Raw genomic sequence first — 22,528 nt, forward strand, 5'->3', positions numbered from 1 at the left:
GTTCTTTATCAGATTAACCACTCAAAGCATATATATATACAGTACAGACCAAAAGTTTGGACACACCTTCTCATATAAAGATTTTTCTGTATTTTCATAACTATGAAAATTGTACATTCACACTGAAGGCATCAAAACTATGAATTAACACATGTGGAATTATATACTTAACAAAAAAGTGTGAAATAACTGAAAATATGTCTTATATTCTAGGTTCTTCAAAGTGGCCACCTTTTGCTTTGATGACTGCTTTGCACACTCTTGGTAGTCACCGGAAATGGTTTTCACTTCACAGGTGTGCCCTGTCAGGTTTAATAAGTGGGATTTCTTGCCTTATAAATGGGGTTGGGACCATCAGTTGTGTTGTCCAGAACTCTGGTGGATACACAACTGATAGTCCTACTGAATAGGCTGTTAAAATTTGTATTATGGCAAGTAAAAAGCAGCTAAGTAAAGAAAAACGAGTGGCCATCATTACTTTAAGAAATGAAGGTCAGTCAGTCCGAAAAATTGGGAAAACTTTGAAAGTGTCCTCAAGTGCAGTTGCAAAAACCATCAATTGCTACAAAGAAACTGGCTCACATGAGGACCGCCCCAGGAAAGGAAGACCAAGAGTAACCTCTGCTTCTGAGGATAAGTTTATCCGAGTCACCAGCCTCAGAAATCACAGGTTAACAGCAGCTCAGATTAGAGACCAGGTCAATGCCACACAGAGTTCTAACAGCAGACACATCTCTTCAAAAACTATTAAAAGGAGACTTTGTGCAGCAGGCCTTCATGATAAAATAGCTGCTGGGAAACCACTGCTAAAGACAGGCAACAAACAGAAGAGACTTGTTTGGGCTAAAGAACACAAGGAATGGACATTAGACCAGTGGAAATCTGTGCTTTGGTCTGATGAGTCCAAATTTGAGATCTTTGGTTCCAACCACCGTGTCTTTGTGCGACGCAGAAAAGGTGAACGGATGGACTCTACATGCCTGGTTCCCACCGTGAAGCATGGAGGAGGAGGTGTGTTGGTGTGGGGGTGCTTTGCTGGTGACACTGTTGGGGATTTATTCAAAATTGAAGGCATACTGAACCAGCATGGCTACCACAGCATCTTGCAGCGGCATGCTATTCCATCCGGTTTGTGTTTAGTTGGACCTTCTTTTATTTTTCAACAGGACAATGCCCTCAAACACACCTCCAGGCTGTGTAAGGGCTATTTGACCAAGAAGGAGAGTGATGGGGTGCTTCGCCAGATGACCTGGCCTCCACAGTCACCAGACCTGAACCCAATCGAGCTGGTTTGGGGTGAGCTGGACCGCAGAGTGAAGGCAAAAGGGCCAACAAGTGCTAAGCATCTCTGGTAACTCCTTCAAGATTGTTGGAAGACCATTTCCGGTGACTACCTCTTGAAGCTCATCAAGAGAATGCCAAGAGTGTGCAAAGCAGTCATCAAAGCAAAAGGTGGCTACTTTGAAGAACCTAGAATATAAGACATATTTTCAGTTGTTTCACACTTTTTTGTTAAGTATATAATTCCACATGTGTTAATTCATAGTTTTGATGCCTTCAGTGTGAATGTACAATTTTCATAGTCAAGAAAATACAGAAAAATCTTTAAATATACAGTACAAACCAAAAGTTTGGACACACCTTCTCATTTAAAGATTTTTCTGTATTTTCTCACCTATCGCCGAGCATGATAACTAATCCCTGGCTGACCCTAGAGCTAGGACCTAGGTAGAGAGAGGGAAGGATGAGCACTAGTCAGCCCCACTGCAACTAAATACAAGCAAGGCAACCAGACAAGGGGATAACTTAGTTTTGAGAAGACACCAGAGAGATCACCACTACAATCTCTCTGGTACTCCAAGGTACTCCAAGAAGAAGCTAGCCAACTGCTAGAACTCCAGACCTGAACAGAGGAATATACTTCTATCACCAGGAACTCTCTGGAGACACTGAGGGCATTTAAAAATCAAGCAAGGGTGTGTCAATTAGCAGCAGAAGGTGGAGATCACTGCAAGGTCCTAGCGAGAGAAGAATATCACTACACTACAGAGATGAAAGGATCAAGAAGGTGTCTGCAAGGCCAAGTGCAGCAACCTTCTACAGCCGGATCCAGAACGACTGTCTGTCAAACCTGAAACACCCATGACACTAATCTCACGTGTGGCTCGATCCCTGGCAGCTGTCAAAGTATTAATTTCTCTGAAATGTCGCAACGTTTCAGAGTTATACATAAGTGGTTGAAATCATATAATGATATAAATAAGTCCTTAGATGAAGAATTACAGTACGATCTATCAGACATTTGATTCAGCCATGTACCTATCTATTGCTTTGCAGTTTATGCTGTGAACTACAAAGAGTCATCTTGTCCTCAGTTCCCTGGTGCTGTTTGATTGCACAGGTATTACGCATTTGTTCCCAGCTGTACCGTAATAAATCAGGGCGGAAGGATCATTAATTGATCTTAGCCTCTTAATGAGGGTGACTTCTTTCCATGTGCATGCTGTGTGCACAAGCTGTTGATATTATCCAAGTCTCTAGCAATCCATCAGGGAGTAATCGGGATATCTCCAGGGTATCCAGATTTTGGGAACGGTCCATTGTATGGCTAATTGCTTTTTCTCTGGATTGCCACGAGGTGTCCCTAGGAATCCCCGTTATTTTATTTTTTTACACTTGTCAGAGAGCAGTGATGGAGAAAACCATTGCTGGCAGTATGGCTGCCGGGGGGCACTGAATTATAATAACTTAATCTGATTACATATGTAGTCAATGAGCATGCAAAACTCGGTGAAAGTGGAATTGACCTGCACCCTTGGGGAAAATTGTAAAACTAGTTATTTTAAAGAAACTCCCCATGGGGATGAAATTGCATAACATAAAGAAAATAACTAGAGATGAGCAAATAAATTTGTTGTTCATGTAGAGGATTCATGAATTTTCTGAACTCTTTGAAAGTGAACAATTTGCGATTTGATTCCCGCAAATCGGCAAAAATGACCAACTCCATTTTACACATTGCACATTGCAGAAGATTACATCAGCTAGAGAGGGCTCTTGTGACCTCAGGTGCGACAAATCACATAGTATAGCACTGCCCATCAGGAGAGAGTATCATAGCCTGTAAAAAGCTGAGACAGGGAATGCAGCTGCTATATGAGGGTCAATTTGGATAGTGAGAGAACATCACAGCTTACAGCTTAGCAATAGAGACAGGGAGAGAAAACAATAAAATTGTAGACAATTTGTAATAGCACAGCAGAGAAGAACATTTACCATCCGGTCACTATATATGTTGAGGTCACTTTGGCATTAGTAAGGCTGTGCTGGAAGTAAAGAGCTTGAAATGAGTTGTATAAGGTCCCACAAGACCCCAGAACATTCTATATGTCTTTTCAGGGCAATTGGAGTACTTGCAATTCATGGGGAACCAAATTGTCGTAAATTGAATTTTTTTACTAAAAAATTGGCCAAATGTGGCAAATTCAATTTTTTGGAAAAGATGCAATCATCTCTAGTCCCAACATAGCCAGGGAGCTTTCATTGGACAGAATCAGACAGAATCGATAGTCCATCTAAGACTGGAGTTCTTTGTGCTTTGTTGACCCTCAATTATGAACCTTGGCTTAAAGTAGGGATGTCAAACTCAAACACACAGAGGGCCAAAATGAAAAACGTGGACAAAGTCTCAGGCCAACCAGTATACAGTATGTTTGGCCCCACAAAGTACTCCATACAGAATAATGGGCTCCACATAGTGCTCCAAACAGAATAATGGCCCCACATAGTCCTCCATACAGAATAATGGGCTCCACATAGTCCTCCATATTGAATAATGGGCTCCACATAGTCCTCCATACAGAATAATGGCCCCACATAGTCCTCCATACAGAATAATGGGCCCCACATAGTCCTCCATACAGAATAATGGGCCCCACATAGTCCTCCATACAGTATAATGGCCCCACATAGTCCTCCATACAGAATAATGGGACCCACATAGTCCTCCATACAGTATAATGGGCACCACATAGTCCTCCATACAGAATAGTGGCCCCACATAGTCCTCCATACAGAATAATGGCCCCACATAGTCCTCCATACAGAATAATGGCCCCACATAGTCCTCCATACAGAATAATGGGCCCCACATAGTCCTCCCTACAGTATAATGGAGCCCCACATAGTCCTCCATATAGAATAATGGGCCCCACATAGTCCTCCATACAGAATAATGGACCCCACATAGTCCTCCATACAGTATAATGGGCACCACATAGTTCTCCATACAGAATAGTGGCCCCACATAGTCCTCCATACAGAATAGTGGCCCCACATAGTCCTCCATACAGAATAATGGCCCCACATAGTGCTCCATACAGAATAATGGCCGCACATAGTCCTCCATACAGAATAATGGGCCCCACATAGTCCTCCATACAGAAGAATGGGCCCCACATAGTCATCCATACAGTATAATGGTCCCACTTAGTCCTCCATACAGAATAATAGGCCCTACATAGTCCTCCATACAGAATAATGGGCCCCACATAGTCCTCCATACAGAATAATGGCCCCACATAGTCCTCCATACAGTATAATGGTCCCACATAGTCCTCCATACAGTATAATGGCCCCACATAGTCCTCTATATACACTAATGGCCTCCACATAGGGGTGGTGGTTCTGGTGTTGTGGGCCAAATAAAACCACTCTGCGGGCCAGATTTGGCCCAAGTGCCAGAGATTGACAGGATTTGTCCACCCCTGAATTTTTGAACCATTCATTATACTTTAAATCCTTCATAATAGGGGTTCACTTACATCTGCATATATAAAGTAGTTGATATTCTCAGTCAGAAAAGTTGGATAGTGTCAGGCGAGGGTCATGCGTTTTTTTTCTCATCTAGCATCTATATGCCATGTGAGTGCTATGTGAGTGTGTGTTTTTTCCTCACCTAGATTCCATATGACATGCATATGCAATGCATTTTTGACATTAGCTTTTACATACAGTAATTATCTATGTCATTTCAAGCTAGTTTTCTAACTAATAAAACAATATTATATACAGATATAATTCGATGATACATAGATATATAGATAGTCAGAATGAAATATGTCAGTGAGATATATCATCAGTGCAGTGTGTGTGTAGCTTACTGCATTTAGATATTAATTAAATAAATTAAGGAAAAAAATTATGTTGGGTCCCCCATGTTTTTTCTTAACCAGCTGAGGGAAAGCCAACAGCTGGAGGCTGATGTTTATAGCCTGGGAAGGAGTAATACCCATGGATCTTCCCAGGCTATTAATATCAGCTCACAGCTGTCTACTTAGCCTTTACTGGTTATTAACAAGGGGTGACTTAAAAGAAAAATTATGTGGGCCCCCCCCTATTTTAAATAACCAGCAAAAGCTAGGCAGACAGCCTAGGCAGAGGACATAGATATTGGCCCCCTCCCAGACTAAGAACATCAGCCCTTCCAGAAATGGCGCAACCAATAGATGTACACCAATTCTGGCGCTTAGCCTTCTCTCTTCCCACTTAGAGCGATAGAGGATTGGTAACACATCATGGACGGTTTTACACTATAAAATATTTTTTTGGTTGCTTTTTTTAAAGACTTTTTTTTGAACATGGAGTCCTTCCGGCAGAAAGTTTTTAAGTCCATAAACGTCTCCTTATAAATAATAAATCCCGAGCTTCACAAGAGCTGGTGTATTATTAATCATGTAACAATGAAGTTATTTTTGGCGACTAGTGATCATAAAGAATACCGCGGAGAGGATCTGAAATCGATTCTTCAGTTCATTGATCTTTCTCATTCCCTAAATATTAGACTTTAATATCCGCAGAAGAGCAGCAAATGACTAAACTCATCAATAGAATATAATGAGGTAGGAAAATAATCTCTTATTTCAAAATATTCCTTTTTTTCCTAGTTTGACCATGCTACATGTCGGGTATATCATGAAACTAAAATAATAAATGCAGGGAGATAGATTTCACATTTTTCTATCTATTGTTGCCTAGAAACCACCAACAAGGAGTTTAGTTGTGGCTATTGGAGCTTGTTATGACTTATTTTTATTCTAATAATCGCTATATTGAGTTAATCTTCAGCCGAGTATTTTATCGCATTATGGACTAGATAACAACATTATGCACGTAATAAAACAAACGCATTAAAAGTAACTTGTTGATGGTTTCCAGAAAGCAAGAACTGGTTTTTACTTTTCTACAACCTTAATTCCAAAAAAGTTGGGACGCTGTGTAAAATGTAAAGAAAACAAGAAGATTGAGTGAAGGAAGACTGATGAAACAGAGATGGGATATTGGCACCTTATAGTGTCTGACTGATGTAGTAGAGCCGAGTAGATGAGGAGACTCACAGTAGTAGAGAACAGCAGCACAGCATAGCTGGGTATGTCAGGGGACTCACTTGTGGTGATGTAGTAGAGCCCAGTGGTACAGCAGAGCCGGGAATAACAGGAAATTCACTTGTGATGTAGCAGAGCCCAGCAGTACAGCATAGCTGAGTATGTCAGAGGACTCACTTGTGGTGATGTTGCAAAGTCCCGTTGCTCAGCAGAGCCAGGCATATCAGGAAACTCACTTGTAGTGATGTAGCAGAGCCCAGCAGCACAGCTGAGCTGGGAATATCATAAGAGTCTCTTGTAGTGAAGTAATAGAGTTGAAAGGCACGGCATAGCTGTGTATGTCAAGAAACGTACTTGTGCTGACAAAGCAAAGCCCAGTGGCACAGCCAGGGCCGGTTTTAGGGGCAGGCAGACTAGACATTTGCCTAGGGCCTCCATGCTCTCAGGGGCCCCCAGCCAGTGGTGCATCACACGACCTTATGGCCTGTGAGTCAGGGGGGCCGGTGCCAGTGCCGGCCCTTCCCTCTCCCGCATTGAACATTCAACTGTACAGTTGAAAGCAAAGATGGAAGAGCGAGCGTCAGGTGACTCTCCCTCTCCCATCATTCTCCCTCTGCTTCTGACGCAGCAGGCGCGATGACGTCACTTAATTGCACACCAATCTGTGTCAGGCAGAGGAGCTGCTGAGACACGCTGCAGAGACCGGAGCAGCGGGGGAACAAAGAAGACGTAAGTATTGTATTTATTTATTTTTTAAATCAGTAAGTACTTGGTGGCCATAATACTGGAGGACTGTGGGGCTACCTTATACTCTATGGGGGCTACATTATACACTATTGAGGCGGTATTATACACTGTGGGGTGGCATTATTCTCTGTGGGATGGCATTATTCTCTGTGGGGCGGTATTATTCTCTGTGGGGCGGCATTATACTGTATCAAGGACTGTAGGCTGTGTATTATACTGTATGTACTATATGGGGGCTGCATTGTACAGTATAGAGGACTATGGGTGGCGCATTATACTATATGGAGGACTATGGGGCACAGTATACTGTGTGAAGTACTATGGGGAATGTGTTGTACTATAAGGAGGACTATGGGGAGTGTATTGTACTATATGTAGTGTAATGCAGCGACGTGCTTGCATTACGGTAATGGTCTAGGATGTGTTTTACCTGACCATATACCTTTCCCCTCAGGTGACTGGTCACATGACTGTGACATCACACAGGTCCTGTATGCACAGTAAAGGTCTGTACACATGACTGGGACAGCACACAGGACCTATACACAAAGCTGACTGATCACATGACTGTGACATCAGCAAGGTCCTGTCAGTATGTGTGTGTGTGTGCACAGGATATATAAACCCTGGTAATTTGAGACAGGTGTGTTCGGTGAGAGAGGCGTAAGGCCTGTTCGTGTGAGGCCTAGTGAGGCCGAGAGTAAAGCCTGGCAGCCTGAAAGGCCAAGCCTGGATCCGGTGCGTGGATGTCAGTGGCCTTTGAGGGAGAGCCGGCTTGGTGCAGAACCCTGAACGGCGCAGGCTGGATGTCAAGTGTGGAAGACATACCAGTAGCCTACGAGGGGACGACGGCTAGAGACCCCCACCTGGGAAAGCCGCAAAGCCACAGTGGTGGCGGAATAACGGACTGTAGCAGCCAAAACCCGCTAAAGGTAAAACGCTGCGTTATATGGACATTTATGTTGTTGCCTAGCCGAGGCCTATAACGGGAGCCAAGTGAACATATCTGTCGCTGGAAAGGCTCCCGAATTGTGATGTGTGTAATATGCCGGTCTGCCACATGAGAAGCTCCCGGAGGTGATAGGTGTAAACATGCCGGGCGTATACTAAGATGGACTGTGTGATTAGCGGTTTATGACGAAATAATAAACTGCATTGTGAATTATCGGAAGGACATTGCTTATGTGCCTTAATTGACCCGGTGCAGCGAGTATCCCCCATTATGATGACTAGCGCTGCCTTACAGTAGGAATATAGGGAGTGCATTATACTATATGGAGGACTATGGGGAGTGCATTATACTATATGGAAGACTATGGGGGTGCATTGTACTATATGGAGGACTATGGGGTGTGCATTATTGTTAGAACCTTGCTCTTAGGTTTTTTCTATTGCTGGTCACATGACCTTGTTGGCCTATTTAGTCCTGCTCCGCCCTTCTGGCTTTGCTGGACTTCATTGTATTACTACTCTTTAGCTAGCCTGTGCTCAGTATCTAACTCTGTTAGTTTGCTTGGTCTTCGGACCTCTGTGTTCTATATATTTTGTTTGTTCGTCTGTCTGCTACTATTTCTGTTAGGAGGTGTCCATTTTGCTCCCAGTCCCTAGTACTTGTAGGGATTCCTTCCCCACATCTATAGGTCTCCGTACAGACTAGCTGAGGACTTTAGCAGGTCTGATCGCAGGATCAGGTTCCCTGTTACATCGTAGGGATCAAGCTGAGTTCTATCGTAGGGACAGATCTCCTCTCTTTCCTTAGCTCTGGTAGCAGAACATAACAGTAAGTCCAGCCCGCAAATTCTCTAAGGAAAGATTTTTCTGTTCCATCATGGTGTCGGTTCTGGATTTGGCTAAACGCCTGCAGGGACTCTCTCTGGAGGTGGCCGAGCTCCATCAGCACGTGAGTAACTGTCCTGGAGCACATTTCTTGGAGCCTAAGGTACGTTTGCCTGATTTATTTTTTGGTGAACACCAAGAATTTTTTTCATTTAAAAATGCTTGCTTATTGTATTTTCGTTTGAGACCCAGGTCCTCTGGGGATGAATCCCAGCGCATAGGGTTCATAATGTCACTTTTGCGCAAAGAGCCTCAGGAGTGGGCCTTTTCTTTGCAACCTAGTGATTCATGCTTTAGATCAGTGGATAGTTTTTTTTCTGCTTTGGGGCTATTATATGATGATCCTGACCGTGTCTCATCTGCTGAGACTGAGTTGAGACGTTTGAGACAGGGATCAGGTAATATGGAAAAATATTGTACTCATTTCCGTCGGTGGTCTACTCAAATAGGGTGGAACGATTCTGCTCTGAAGAGTCTGTTTCTTGCTGGGCTTAGTGAAAGGGTTAAAGACCTGCTAATTGCTTATCCCACACCTGAAGATTTGCAACAGGCTATGCAATTAGCTATACGGGTGGATAGGAGACTGCGTCCAAGGGTGTATTTTTAGCTGCTTCCACTATTGCTCAGGAAAAATTAATAGAATTTCGGGTGTTTGTCGATTGTGGGTCTACTCTGAATGTAATTGATGGGGGATTCTTGGAAAAACTCAATTTAAAACCCGAACCTTTGTCATCCCCCATTGCTGTGGTTTCTGTGGATAGCTCCCCTTTGAAGAATGTTACTCTCAAGGTCTGTGAATTTCCTCTCACTATTAATGGTATTCACCATGAGAAATTGGATTTGGTAGTTTTGAATAACTTGCCTTCTCCGGTTGTGTTGGGATTGCCCTGGTTAAAATTGCACAATCCTGTACTGGATTGGTCTACCAATGAAATTAAATCCTGGAGCCATAAATGTTATGACAAGTGTTGTAACGGGCGTATTGCAGCTGTGGATAGGGGGGAATTGCCTGTACCTATTCAGGATTTTTGGAGAGTTTTTTCTGAGAAGGAATCGCAGGTTTTGCCTCCCCATAGAGACTATGATTGTACTATTGAATTTGTCCCTGGAGCGACTCTTCCTAAAAGTCGTTTATTTAACCTTACTATTCCTGAGAGAGAGGCTTTGGAGGAATACATACAGACAAGTTTGGCCGCCGGTCACATTAGGCCCTCTAAGTCTCCTGTGGCGGTTGGATTTTTTTTTGTAAAAAAAAAAGGACGGCGGTTTACGTCCTTGTCTGGATTTTCGTGAGATTAACAAAATTACTGTACGCAATCCTTACCCACTGCCATTGATTCCTGATCTGTTTAACCAGTTAGTGGGGGCCAAGTGGTTCTCTAAAATTGACCTTCGGGGGGCATACAATCTGTTGCGCATGAAGGAGGGTGACGAATGGAAGACTGCTTTTAACACTCCTGTGGGTCATTTTGAGAATTTGGTTATGCCTTTTGGTCTTACTAATGCTCCTGCATTTTTTCAGAATCTTATTAATGACATCCTTAGACCTTTGATCGGCAAAAATGTGGTTGTGTATTTGGATGACATTTTGATTTATTTGCCGGATCTGGAATCTCATTGGCGGAGCTTACGTGAAGTATTACAGTTATTAATTGACAATTCGCTTTTTGCTAAGCTGGAGAAATGTGAGTTCGCTGTACAGAGAATTAGTTTTTTGGGCTACATTATCTCCAGCGAAGGTTTTGAGATGGACCCGGTGAAAGTTCAAGCTGTGCAGGAATGGCCTAGGCCTATTGGTTTGAAATCGATACAGAGGTTTTTGGGTTTCGCCAATTATTATAGAAAATTCATTAAAAATTTTTCTATTATTGTCAAACCTCTGACTGATCTCACCAGGAAAGGTGCTGATGCGGTTCAGTGGACTGCTGAGGCCATTGAAGCTTTTGTGTATCTCAAGGAGAGGTTCACCTCTGCTCCCATCCTTATGCAGCCGGATGTGACTAAGCCGTTTTTGGTTGAGGTTGATGCTTCCTCTGTGGGGGTTGGCGCAGTATTGTCTCAGGATAACGGGGATGGAGTACATCCCTGTGCCTTTTTTTCAAAAAAATTTTCGGAGACTGAACTGAATTACGATATTGGTAATCGGGAATTATTGGCTATTAAACTCGCATTTGAACACTGGCGCCACCTCTTGGAAGGTGCTGAATTTCCCGTTCAGGTTTTTACGGATCATAAAAATCTGATATATCTTTATGCTGCCAAGCGCCTGAATGCCCGTCAGGCTAGGTGGGCACTGTTTTTCTCGCGGTTTAATTTTTCCGTTACTTACATCCCAGGTACTAAGAATGTTAAGGCGGATGCCTTGTCTCGCAGTTTTTCTCCCATAGTCGGTGCTGAGAAAGAGGAGAACATTTTACAAGAAGGTGTTGTGATAGCTGCTTTGGACTCCGTTTTGGAAGGTGAGATTCTTAAAGAACAGGAGAATGCCCCATCTAACACTCCCCATAGAAGGTTGTTTGTGCCTGGGACCTTTAGGAGAGATTTGTTTGTTGAGTGTAACGAATCTCGGTTGGCAGGTCATCCCGGAATCTCTGAGACCAAGAGACTGGTGGGTCGCAGTTTTTGGTGGCCTGGATGGCAGAAGGAAGTCATTAAGTGGGTGCGTCAATGTACTATATGTGCTAGATCTAAGTCCTCACATACTCCTGCTGCGGGGTTACTTTGCCCTCTGGAGGTTCCCAGTGCTCCTTGGACACATTTGGCTATGGACTTTATAACTGACCTTCCCCCCTCTGAGGGTTTTACTGTCATCTGGGTGGTCGTGGACCGTTTTAGCAAGATGTGTCACTTGGTTCCCTTCGTCAAACTGCCCTGCGCTAAGACTCTCGCTAAGGCCTTTGTCAAGGAAATTGTCAGACTTCATGGCGTTCCTACTGACATTGTTTCTGATAGGGGACCTCAGTTCGTGGCTCGTTTTTGGCGCGCCTTTTGTGACAGATTGGGAGTTCATTTGTCGTTCTCATCCGGATATCATCCTGAATCTAATGGCCAGACAGAAAGGAAAAACCAGGATGTTGAGCAGTTCTTGCGTTGTTTTGTGGCAGACAATCAAGAGGGGTGGTCTGAGTTTCTGCCACTTGCTGAATTTGCTCTGAACAATCATACATCTTCTTCTGCTGGTTGTTCGCCTTTTTTTTGTTGTTCTGGGAGACATCCGTCGTTTGGGTCGTTCTCCAAGTTGGTATCTGCCGTGCCTGAGGAGGAGAATTTTTCCGGCGATTTGGAGAGAGTTTGGACGGATGTGCGTGGTAATCTTCAGGAGGCCAACAGAAAATCTGAAGACTACTTTGATAGGAAACGACAGGAGGTTTTGTTCGCTGTTGGTGACATGGTTTGGTTGTCCTCTAGGAATCTGCGGTTGAGGATTCCTTCTAAGAAATTGGGTCCCAAGTTTGTAGGGCCCTTTAAGGTGCTTCAGGTTGTCAACCAATCTGCTGTTAGGTTGGAGGTTCCTACCTCCTGGAGAATTAATCCGGTGTTTCATGTCTCTCTGTTGAAAAAAGCTGTTGTGTCGGATTGTGACGCCTCTGCCTCTGTTCCTCCGGTGGTGGAGGACGGGGAATATGAAATTTCTCGCATCCTTAATTCTAGACGGTATAGAGGTTGTTTGCAGTATCTCGTGGCCTGGAAAGGTTTCGGACCCGAGGATAACTCATGGGTGAGGTCGGATGATGTTTCCGCGTCCAGACTTATCAGAGCGTTTCACAGGAGGTTTCCTGATAAGCCTGGGCCTAGGGGATCCGGAGGATCCTCTTAGAAGGGGGGGTACTGTTAGAACCTTGCTCTTAGGTTTTTTCTATTGCTGGTCACATGACCTTGTTGGCCTATTTAGTCTTGCTCCACCCTTCTGGCTTTGCTGGACTTCATTGTATTACTACTCTTTAGCTAGCCTGTGCTCAGTATCTAACTCTGTTAGTTTGCTTGGTCTTCGGACCTCTGTGTTCTATATATTTTGTTTGTTCGTCTGTCTGCTACTATTTCTGTTAGGAGGTGTCCATTTTGCTCCCAGTCCCTAGTACTTGTAGGGATTCCTTCCCCACATCTATAGGTCTCCGTACAGACTAGCTGAGGACTTTAGCAGGTCTGATCGCAGGATCAGGTTCCCTGTTACATCGTAGGGATCAAGCTGAGTTCTATCGTAGGGACAGATCTCCTCTCTTTCCTTAGCTCTGGTAGCAGAACATAACAATTATACTGTATGGAGGACTACGAGGAGTGCATTATACTGTATGGAGGACTATGGGGAGTGCATTATACTGTATGGAGGACTATGGGGAGTGCATTATACTGTATGGAGGACTATGGGGAGTGCATTATACTGTATGGAGGACTATAGTAAGTGCATTATACTATGTGGAGGACTATGGAGAATGTATTATACTATATGGAGGACTATGAGAAGTACATTATACTATATGGAGGACTATGGGAGTGCATTATACTATATGGAGGACTATGGGGAATATATTGTACTATATGGAGGACTATAAGGAGTGTATTGTATTATATGGAGGAATATGGGGAGTGTATTATACTATATGGAGGACTATGGGGAGTGCATTATACTATATGGAGGACTACAGGGGTGCATTATACTATATGGAGGACTATGGGGAGTGCATTATACTGTATGGAGGACTATGGGGAGTACACTCGTACTATACAGAGGACTATAGTAAGTGCATTATACTATGTGAAGGACTATGGGGAATGTATTATACTATATGGAGGACTATGAGAAGTACATCATACTATATGGAGGACTATGGGGAGTGTATTATACTATATGGAGGACTATGGGGAGTGCATTATACTATATGGAGGACTATGGGGAGTGTATTATACTATATGGAGGACTATGGGGTGTGCATTATACTATATGGAGGACTATGGGGCACATTATACTGTGTGAAGGACTATGGGGAATGTATTCTACTGTATGGAGGACTATGGGGAGTGTACTATACTATATGGAGGACTATGTGGAGTGTATTATACTGTATGTACTATATGGGGGCTGCATTGTACTATATGGATGACTATGGGGGCGCATTATACTATATGGAGGACTATGGGGTGTGCATTATACTATATGGAGGACTATGGGGCACATTATACTGTGTGAAGGACTATGGGATGCATTATACTATATGGAGGACTATGGAGAATGAATTTTACTATATGGAGGACTATGGGGAGTGTATTGTACTATATGGAGGAAGATGGGGAGTGCATTATACTATATAGAGGACTATGGAGAGTGCATTATGCTATATGGAGACTATGGGGAGTGTATTGTACTATATGGAGGAATATGGGAAGTGCATTATACTATATGGAGGACTATGGGGAGTGCATTATACTATATGGAGGACTATGGGGAGTGCATTATACTTTATGGAGGCCTATGGGAAGTGCTTTATACTATGCGGAGGACTATGGGGAATGTATTATACTATATAGAGGACTATGAGAAGTGCATTATACTATATGGAGGACTATGGGGAGTGCATTATACTATAAAGAGGACTATGGGGAGTGTATTATACTATTTGGAGGACTATGGGAGTGTATTATACTACATGCAGGACTATGGGGAAGGTATTATACTATATGGAAGAGTATGGGGAATATATTATGCTATATGGAGGACTATGCGGTGTGCATTATATTATATGGAGGATTATGGGGAGTGTATTATACTATATGGAGGACAATGGGGAGTGCATTATACTATATGGAGGACTATGGGGAGTGCATTATACTATGTGGAGGACTATGGGGGGTGCATTATACTTTATGGAGGACTATGTGGAGTGTATTATACTATAGGGAGGACAATGGGAGTGCATTGTACTATATGGAGGACTATGGGGAGTGCATTATACTATATGGAGGACTATGGGGAATGTATTATACTATATGGAGGACTATGAGGGGTGCATTATACTATATGGAGGACTATGGGGAGTGTATTATAGTATTGGCACAGCATAGCTGAGTATCTCAGGGATCTTAATTGTGGTGACAAAGCAGAGCCTATATACACTGCTCAAAAAAATAAAGGAAACACTCAAATAACACATCCTATATCTGAATGAATGAAATATTCTCATTGAATACTTTGTTCTGTACAAAGTTGAATGTGCTGACAACAAAATCACACAAATATCATCAATGGAAATCAAATTTATTAACCAATGGAGGCCTGGATTTGGAGTCACCCTCAAAACTAAAGTGGAAAAACACACTACAGGCTGATCCAACTTTGATGTAATGTCCTTAAAACAAGTCAAAATGAGGCTCAGTATTGTGTGTGGCCTCCACGTTCCTGTATGACCTCCCTACAATGCCTGGGCGTGCTCCTGATGAGGTTGCGGATGGTCTCCTTTGGGATCTCCTCCCAGACCTGGATTAAAGCATCCGCCAACTCTTGGACAGTCTGTGGTGCAATGTGACGTTGGTGGATGGAGCGAGACATGATGTCCCAGATGTGCTCAATCGGATTCAGGTCTGGGGAACGGGCGGGCCAGTCCATAGCTTCAATGCCTTCATCTTGCAGGAACTGCTGACACACTCCAGCCACATGAGGTCTGGCATTGTCCTGCAATAAGGAGGAAACCAGGGCCAACCGCACCAGCATATGGTCTCACAAGGGGTCTGAGGATCTCATCTCGGTACCTAATGGCAGTCAGGCTACCTCTGGCGAGCACATGGAGGGCTGTGCAGCTCTCCAAAGAAATGTCATCCCACACTATTATTGACCCACTGCCAAACCGGTCATGCTGAAGGATGTTGCAGGCAGCAGATTGCTCTCCACTGCATCTCCAGACTCTGTCACGTCTGTCACATGTACTCAGTGTGAACTTGCTTTCATCTGTGAAGAGCACAGGGCACCAGTGGCGACTTTGCCAATCCTGGTGTTCTGTGGCAAATGCCAAGCGTACAGCACAGTGTTGGGCAGTGAGCACAACCCCCATCTGTGGACTTCGGGCCCTCATACCACCCTCATGGAGTCGGCTTCTAACCGTTTGTACAGACATATGCACATTTGTGGCCAGCTGGAGGTCATTTTGCAGGGCTCTGGCAGTGCTCCTCCTGTTCCTCCTTGCACAAAGGCGGAGGTAGCGGTCCTGCTGCCGGGTTGTTGCCCTCCTACAGCCCCCTCCATGTCTCCTGCCTGATGTACTGGCCTGTCTCCTGGTAGCGCCTCCGGCCTCTAGACACTACGCTGACAGACACAGCAAACCTTCTTGCCACAGCTCGCATTGATGTGCCATCCTGGATGAGCTGCACTACCTGAGCAACTTCTGTGGGTTGTAGAGTCCGTCTCATGCTACTACGAGTGTGAAAGCACAACCAACATTCAAAAGTGAGCAAAACATCAGCCAGAAAGCATTGGTACTGAGATGTGGTCTGTGGTCCCCACCTGCTGAACCACTCCTTTATTTAGGGTGTCTTGATAATTGCCAATAATTTCCATCTATTGTCTATTCCATTTGCACAACAGCATGTGAAATTGATTGTCAATCAGTGTTGCTTCCTTAGTGGAGAGTTTGATTTCACAGAAGTTTGATCTACTTGGAGCTATATTCTGTTGTTTAAGTGTTCCCTTTATTTTTTTAAGCAGTGTATGTCAAAGGATATGTCAAAGGATTCACAATTAGTGATGTAGTAGAGCCCAGCAGTAGAGCAGAGCTGGGTATGTCAGGAGGCTCACTTGTAAGCAGGATAACTGGAGCAAGTTATAAGTCCAGGATATTAGCTAGTATGCCAATTACCTAAATACTCAGATGGCATGTTGCTGCCCAAGCCGGCCTACAAAGCTTGGGAGCATGACCTCAGAGGTGCACACTTGGTCAACATGGTAAACCAATGAGCAGAGCAGGAGCCGGACCTGGAGCCATAACAGACTCCCAACATTCCAGGACAGCAATGGGGAGTCGTAGCTTATTAAAGTTAAACTACATTAAAAAAAATTAAGTGAAACTTAAATAAAAACTTTTAGAAATATCATATACTGTACATGCTATAGTTTTTTATTTTCGATTCTTTACATCTCCTGTTTGTAGTTGGTGCTTTAGAGAACTATTTAGAACTCACCTTATATTATAAGTCACTCCAAATTACAATTGGGGGTGCCATTACTTTTAGTAGGACTCAATGTGTTCTCTAAGTAAGGTTAGGTGCCACTAAATCAATACACTCGAAAATACAAGCTCCCTCCCCTCAATAAATATAACGTAGGCAGATCTGTGCACAAAGTCGAGTCAACCAAGCAGTAAATCTGAAGAAAACTGAAACCTCTAAAGCAATGAAGAAGGTCAAGACACGAGTCTGAAGGGGAAATTGTCTTCTATTTGAACAATTTTCTTTCGGGTTTTCGAACTTCCCGTATTTTGTGAGTAAATAAGGTAAAATGAAAATAAGACAATCTTTGACCAGATGAGACATTTTATGACTGGGGTGTTATAGTTATAAGGCCCCCTTTTTAATTACTCCATGAACCAAATTAAAGACGTGGACACAGTAGTTTTCTTACAAATGGAATATAAATATATAGAATTATCAGGTATAATAAATATGTTATAAACAATATAGACATTATAAACCAGTGTTGTCATAAATAAAAGTCTTGAAAGGTTGCCCAAAGAACTCTCCTGTTGCAACGCACCAACTAAGGGTTGACAAATTTGAGTGGAAACACTGGTTTCTTTTTAAACCTATTTCCTGGGACAGCTCAAAACACAAACCAACATTACGAAAACTTGCATTCTCAATTAGTGTCATCCAAAATCTCCTCTCACCCATCTGCTGCAACAGAAGTGAAATAGGCATTATACTTTCAACAGACTTTGCAAAAATCAATATATAAAACTTTTATAGTACAGTTTTTCTTATTAAAGAATTCTGCTTCTTTCTCCCTTTGTAAGCCTCTTCTTGCCTCCAAAACTCGCCATCCACTCTGAAAAATCGACTCAAACCTTTCTTGGACTGGTTTCACAGCCTATTGAGCAGAGTGAGAAAACAAGCAGTGTCAGAATTCCTGTTGTCCTTCTACAGTTTGACCACTAGTGGCTGCTATTGTTCACCTTAATAATTGTGCTGCAATCCCACTCCCTACCACTAAAGGCTTCTGTTGAGTTCTTCAATTGCCCTTTACTAATATGGCAGATTCTGAACCTGTGGGCTCCATCTTGTTTCCTGTTTGGGCCTATTTAAAGCCGCATGGATCTCTCAGTCATTGCTTGAGTATTGTGTCTAGCTGTTAACCTAGTTCCAGTCTCCAGCTCCTGAACATTCTTACCCAGACATTTCTCACCTATCTACGGATTGATTCCTACAACTCCTTTGCTAACTCCAAGAATTTCTACTACCGCTTGCTTTTCCTGCTCGTGCTCCTTCGGCCACTGGTTTCCAGCAGTACTATGCCAGTATCATAAGACAGAGGCAGTCAGAGAGATCTTGCTGAGTTTTCTAACAAGTCATTCACTTCACCGCAGGGCTAGATTCACATCTACACTGCTCAGTACAGCTGTAAAATTTTCTCCACATTGCTACTGCTTCTCTCTGTGTGCTAGCTAAGAAATGAAAATTATAAATTTTTGTGTGCTGTATATCAAAGCCAACATAGCAGCTAGTCTCCTCTCACCAGCTCAGATTCAAATGCGAATAAAGAAATAGAGCTTGCAAATAGGAAAACTGGTGAAAGAAGCTTATTCTAAAAAGATACTTGAAATGTAGTTACCCTCTTAAATACAAACACACACACAAAAGCCCTCTAACCACCCAACACTTGTTCTTCAGTCTGAGCCAATTTGGAAAAGAATGCTTCTCGATGACTTTCTATATTCTTGCTTAATTAAAGGCAGCATGTTGGGAACCAGGTGTGACGCTGAGTCACTACTCATGGACAAACCATGAAACGGGGTAGTTAGGAGGTTTAAGGTCAGATACCAGGAGGGTAACAGGCAACAGGTGGTGAGGTAACAGTCTGAGGTCAAAAGCCAGAAAGGTACATCAAGACAAGGGAGTAAAAAACACGAATAGTCAGAGGCCAAGTCCGGGGTCAGATACCTAAAGTCAGAGAGCGTCAAGAGCAGGAAGGATAATCTACAAGAATAGTAATGACAAATCCTAGGTCCTGCAACAAGGTCAGAGAAAAAAGACACAGGGCTAACCAAACACACCTGACTTAAGCAAAACTACAACTGACACTGACTACTAACTGATAGCCAACTAAATACTTTGAAAATGATTAAGGATGGGAGGCACCTGGGGAAACGTCCTCAGACAAGAACAGATTGAGCAGCAGGGCCGTCAATCAAAATGTTGACAACCCAGCACGAGCCAGGATCAGATTGGATGACTGGACTGTGACGCACAAAACTGATAGTCCAGCACACTCCATATCCCATAGGGTGGTTGAGCTGTCATTCACAGCGTTCTTCGCCACAGCCAATGTTGAAACTGTGAGATCAGGTTTGTCCATTGTTACCTATTAAGTTGAGCTCTTTCATTGTATAAGTGAAGCTTTTATTCATAACAGTTGGGTGGCAGGTGGGTAAAAGATCACCCCCTACTGTGGAGAACTCTTAATGTGATCCATTAACTATTTGTACTCCTTTTTGTGTGCATACTTCTTGAGGATATTTTGAACAATCGGTGTGAGTATGGATTCAATATCCATACTTCAACCCCCATGATGAAGCAATACTAACAAACAGCGAAATGCGCGTAGGGGTCTCGGTCGGTGGTCCTCTTGTGTGGCAGTCTCCTGCACTTTCCATCACTGATTTAATTGGGTAAGCTAGGACTTTTGTATGCATTTCTGTCTCAACGACATGTGTGTTCAATGAATGTGCTCCCTTATGGTTGCACCCTTTTGCACTTAATACACACTGTTTAATAGAGTGATTTAATATGCACCAGCATTGCCCTTTTTCACTGATGACTATCTGTGAACATTTATGTATCTGATATACAGACATCAGGTCTGATTGATGTATTGGTCCAAGTGTATGGTTCTGTGCAGCCCTGCACACACATTTTTTATGTATCAGTGTCTGTTCTGTCTATGTCTTACAGTTTTGTACACCTTTTAATAGATTTGAATAAAATTTGGATTTTAGTCAACCAAACTCCGTATGTTTTCTCCTAAATTCAATGGATTCAATATAAAGTATAGACTTTCTATAGGATTTGTGATCTGTCTGGGTTTACAAACTCAGGCACAACTTGTGTGCTACTGTCTCCTGAACTACGCTCTTCTGGACGTCTTTGGAGTGATCAGTGGGGATCATAAGATGGATCCTCAGACAATTAAGGTGACACAATAATTAAACATTTTTTCCCAAACTTATAGTTACTCTTTAAAAAGTTCAACAAGTCAACTTAGTCATCTAAGTTGCTCCTATACTACATGTTTTTCAATCGTCCATAGTCTACATAGTGGATCTGGTGGAAGAAAGGGTCGATAAAGACATTAGCCTTTTCAGACTCAATACTTTAAATGATTCATGGTTCATGCAGACATCCAATTTCCTCACGTATGACAAAAACGGATCTATTGTTCTGATCAGACTTGATCATAGTGTAGTCTGAGTGTCATCCGTTTTTCTCGTAAGTGGAGAAATAAAAAAAAGTTTCTCCGCTTTCTCCACTCTTACAGCCCATGAAAATTGGAAGTTATCCAAGTGTGGTCCGATTTTTTTCACCATCTTGCATTGACTTGTATTGCCGATTTGATTGCAGGATCGGATCAAAATTGGCAATGGAAGTCAATGCAAGATTGGTGAAAAAAATTGGACCACACTCCGTTTACATCCGATTTTCATGGACTGTAAGAATGGAGAAGGCAGAGAAACTTTTTTTTTATTTCTCTGTGCATGAGAAAAGCAGACATTTCTCCGATATTTTCTTCGAACCACTCGGTCTGATTTAAAAATCGGACATGTGCATAGTCCGATAGAATATCATAGGTACGAGTGCTATCTGTAAAAACCACGGATAGCACTCATCCAAAAAAAATCAGAAGTGTGAATGAGCCCTAGTAGAAACTTTGCTTTGAGAACATATATCCAATATGATCTTCAAGTTGAAAACTTTTCTCGTCCTTCTGGAGACACTTTTAGAGAATGTTACTTGAAAGTTGTAGGTATTCATGAGTCAGTCACCTTGATTCTAATGGAACCTGGGGACGTCAAGACGGTAAATTAAAATGTTCCCATATTTTCTTTCATGCCTGCAAGGTTCATTTTAATAATTTTCTAGATCATTTGCTAAAACTTTCATAACCCAGATCCCGTCCCATGGCTTTTTAAAAAATATTGCGGATATTCAAGTTGTGTCCGTAGGGTATTACATGTAGCGTTTTTGTTTTATGTTTTTTTATTTTACTATGCCTCTCTAATGAAATAGCCTCATAAACCACAGCCCGTATCTCCGGGTTTATTGCTCGATTTGAATCATATACTTTAGGACCTGTAAAATTGTTAACTTTTACCGAACGTGAGTGAAGCCTTTTACTTGGCAACAAAGTCGAAACACATCTACTGGAAGGAGAAGACCCATTAATGGAAACATACAAGATCATTTTATCTTTGGGAAGTTTTACTTTGAATGACTAGTTGTTCATTATGTTGGGTTGGTTGAATGGCATGGAAATTGAGCCAAGTTCATTACGTTCTCAAGGTCTCCAACAACATAAAGTGTTGACAAGTGAAGACAAAAAGATCCAATTCGCCAGTCAATTTCACCCCCTTTTACGGAAGTTTTCCACTAAATATTAACTCCTGGTTATGAAATAATCATGAGTTCATAAGAAAATAATTAATATTCATTGCCCCATCATTAGCTTTAAAGGGAATACATAACCTATAACATTTTTAACATCTAAAACCATATAGCGATACAGATCAACTTTTCTGATCCATTCCATTAGAGATATTCCACATGGACCATAGATAGCAATAGATAGGATCTGACTCATTAACTACTATGGAAGAACTTTCTAGGCATGCTGTGTGACCTGTGCCAAGATCACTGTGCGGGGAGGAGGAAGAGGTGAGCTGTGACCACCACCTATTGTGAATAGCAGATCCTGTGTAATCTATGTTTATTCTGTCATTGTAATCTGGCCTGTAATGATAATGAGAGGACTGTTGAGAAGTGATCTTTACAGAACAGAAAATATGTTTTCTGATAACACAACCTTCAATGGTTGAATTTTTAAAATGCAATTAGAATACATGACAATAATAATAATAATAATAACAACAATAATACGAATGCCAATAATAGGTAATATATTTGTTTAATTTAGTGAATTATCGGGCTCCGTCATGGCAGCTGTTTTCTTTTCCTCACTGATAAAGAAAGTGCTACATAGACAAGATATGAAGCTCAGCAGTGAACGTTGCATTTTGAGCAGAAGCTTATGATGATGTACAAACATAATATCAGCTGCATAGAGAATAGTAACACAGCTAATGCAACTTTTA

The sequence above is a fragment of the Phyllobates terribilis genome, unplaced genomic scaffold (assembly GCF_046119375.1).
Source record: "Phyllobates terribilis strain yellow unplaced genomic scaffold, ASM4611937v1 Scaffold_12__6_contigs__length_324123572, whole genome shotgun sequence".
Taxonomy (NCBI): domain Eukaryota; kingdom Metazoa; phylum Chordata; class Amphibia; order Anura; family Dendrobatidae; genus Phyllobates; species Phyllobates terribilis.